At 61.7% G+C, this 3,394-nt stretch overlaps 1 protein-coding gene across 1 annotated transcript in view; it reads left to right on the forward strand.

The window, feature by feature from the left end:
• The window catches only part of LOC113205428 (ragulator complex protein LAMTOR4 homolog), a gene marked incomplete in the record, with an annotated part of 8,614 nt that overhangs the window by 4,912 nt on the left and 308 nt on the right, over positions 1-3,394 (forward strand).

Here is a 3,394-nt window from a genome sequence, read left to right on the forward strand (position 1 = left end):
CGCGACACGCCCTGTCCTCTGTACCCAGCCGTCACGCCACACCACACACGGCGGCTTGGAGGCGGCGGCCCAGGCGATGTTTACCTTCGCCAGCCCCACGTGTGGCTTGGCGCCTTGGTCCTGCGAGGTGGAGCCGGCCTGGAGCTGACCCGGAGCTGACCTGGAGATGACCCCCCCAGCCGCGGGCAGCGAAACCCTACAAGCCCCTCCGGGCAGCGGGGAGGGTTGAAGAGCCTCGCCCCCAGGCTTACAAGGCCCTTTATCCAGCGCAACAGCTGAGCGGAGCGAACGGCCGTGCAGCGGGGCGGAGCCTCTGGCCTCGGCCGATTGCCCATCATCGGCAGCTGTCTCGGCAGCCCGCGCTGAGCGCTGACAAGCTCGAGAAACTGCATTTACAAGATGCGAAAAATGTCTGCGCGCTCCTCGTCAACTCCGCCCCGCCATTAGGCGGGAGCGTCGCGTTCGCGCCGCACCTCGCACCTGGGCGCTAAACACCTGCGGCGCGGAGAGTGTTGTTTGTTGTCTAAACACGGGAGAGCGGCTATCATCTGTCCCATCTGCGCCGGGCGGGAAGTGATGTGGTTTTCGTCCCCGTTTTATCGCATAGCACAGCGCCGCGCCGGAACTGACCCGGACAAGGCAGCGAACACACGGCTCGGAGTGTTTATGGGCCTGGCACGCGTTGTTGGGGCAGGGCAGGGCGGCTCTAATCAGCTCTTATCATCGGTCTGCCCCTCGCGCCTCTTGTCCTCCTCGGTCCATGCTGCAGCAGGGTCCCACTCCGCCGCCCGCCACCTCCGCCTGGGCCAGGTGCGGACCAGGTGCTTACTGTTCCGCGCTTCATTCGCAGATCCCTCTCTTGTTGGGATGATCGTCCCACAAAAGGCCGGCGGGCAGAGCAGCAGAGGCCGGAGCCGTAGGGTCGTGTCGGGCCCATCGGCATCGGGCCGGGCCGGGCTCAGGAGACAGTGCAGGTGCAGGGCGGGCCTGGCGGGCCGCCGGCGGGCTGGCGGCGGCGCACGTCTGGATCCAGGCTGGCCAGCACATGGCGGGGCGGGGGAAAGGGGGGGAGGGCACCTGGTGCCGACACGGCCCGCACCTGCACGTGGCAGTGGCCCTGCGGCACGCCCCGCCACCGCTACTGGTTCGGGCTCAACACTCGATACCCCACCATCCCCTCGTCCTACAAGAGGAGATGGAGCTCTGCGTCGCACACGTCGGCCTGCAGCGCACCCGTGTGATGAGATGCGAGGAGACAGGCAGCAAGCCCCCGGGCGGGGCGGCCCGCGGGGGGGCGGGGGGCCCCGCCCCATTGTGCCGCAGATAATAAAGCTCCCCATTTCGCTGCGGGTCCTCGTCGTGCGTTCCCCCGGAGCCCCCGCTCTGTGCATTCACAGTGTGCTGAACCCACGACCTACTTCGAAGAGGCCGCTCTCAGTTTTCGCGAGAATGAAACAATGAGGATACCGAGGATACATACAAACCTTGTCTCTCTGTCAACGTGGCCCGCTCTTCTGGCCGCGGCTCCGCCTCCCCCGCGGCGGCATGCAGGGCAGGCCCCGCGCGCTCATCGAGAGCAGTCGCGTGTCGATGATGTAATTGAGGGGAGGACCGCGGAGGCTGCGTGCCAATGATGACGACTACACTCGCCCGCAACAGCGGGAGGCGAGAAGGAGGCGCGCGCCGACAGCAGGACTCCGAGGTGTACATGCCGCGCTGAAGAAGAGTCGAGTCGAGCGGCTGCTTAATGAATGGGAGCGATGTGCGAGTAATCGAGCGAAATGCAAAGGCGCGCGCTTTGAACGCGCCCCGCCGCGCGGCGTGTTTCGTCTCGTCCGTACGCATCCCGCGGCTCAGTAAACAGTAGAGAGCGCGCGCCAATTGCAGAGATGGCACTCTGCGCGCGAAACTCGAACGGCGCACGGGCAAAAGTAATTGACGTCGCGCAACTATAGTCCCATCACAGTGCACCATCAACCAACGCTAAGTGTTTGAGCATTTTGGTGAATGCATGTTTTTGAAGAAAACGTTTTTCTTTGCAAATGTAATGGGCTTTTCTACCCGTTGGAAATGTACGTGCGTGTGAAAAAGAAGCGGCAAGAAGGCGGGAGATTGCACTGCGTTGTGCACTGCAGGTCGGCGCCCCACCCAGCCGCCACGGCTCACCACTCACCACGGCTCACCACGCCCAGGTGGCTGGATGCGCAGGGGGGCCAGGGCCACGCGGTGTAAGTGCCGCGGCGAGGCGAGCCCCGCTGGGCCCCGATAGGGCACGGGGTTACGAGCGGAGCGGGGCTCCGTGCCAGCGGAGGTGCAGCCTCGTGCAGTGCACGACGGGCCGTTAGGGCCATCGGGAAATAATGTGACCTACATACACGCCCTCGAGTAACGTACGTATAACGCATTTTACTCTACACGCCACTTACTTAGATAGTATAAGAAAGTGGACAATAACATTAGCTTCCACAGCTGACTTTTATCGGTTGCTTTATTGTAACCACTAACAGTTTTCTGTTCGCATTCTTCGGGATGTCTCTTTATGCCCCGTTGTTCATTTTTAAGTTTTACCTCTCGGCGTAACCAAAAAAAAGTACGGGCGTATGAGGCTATACCATGTGGCTGAGTAACCCCGCGTACTTGTAGTTATGCTGTACCGCACGCACGAGTGCGGCGCGGGTTTGCCTATCGCCCCTGTCCACGGCGCGTTACGTTACGAGCCGAGCGAGTAGGCAACCCATGCGCATTCGTGCGGGCGGTACAGCATAACTACCCCTGTACCATAACGAACGCCTATTCTAACAACTTAAATAAATTTGCTGGGAGCGTGAATAATATTAATCGGTCTATAATATTGTGAGCTACGTAACGCCACTGTCTTCTTCGAGAGCCAGTGGCAACTCTGGTGAACATGAGGGCACTTTGCTGTTGCTGCTGGGCGTGGTGCAATAAGTAATATGGCGCAGTACCCCCAGCGCTGCCGCCCAAGTTTTGCCGAGAAAAGTCGTCGCGGGTTTGTTCGGGTCGGGCGGGGGTCGGAGCTCTGGCCTCTGCGGCTCGGCGCGCACAGGAAGGCCGTAAAGATAAAACCAACAGCATCGCGCCGCGCGCCCCGCCAACCGGCGGCGCTGCTACGCCCAGGAAGCATAATTTGCACTGTTGCACTTTTGCACTACTCGCAATTCCCCCCTACTGCCGCGACCATGTTTGGCCCGAGTCGCTTTGGCCTCGGGAGGAAGTACTACATAGGAGAGAAAGAGAGAGGGAGAGAGGGGGAGTAGGGGACGACGGAGCGATATGTGGACGCGGGGGCTGAGTTGGTTTGAACCCATACTAACACACCGGCACCCCGCCTCGTGCCGCCCTGGAGCTGCACATGCACGGCCGCGCAGCGCCC

This window comes from Frankliniella occidentalis, unplaced genomic scaffold (genome assembly GCF_000697945.3).
Source record: "Frankliniella occidentalis isolate FOCC.00 unplaced genomic scaffold, Focc_3.1 Scaffold47, whole genome shotgun sequence".
NCBI lineage: Eukaryota > Metazoa > Arthropoda > Insecta > Thysanoptera > Thripidae > Frankliniella > Frankliniella occidentalis.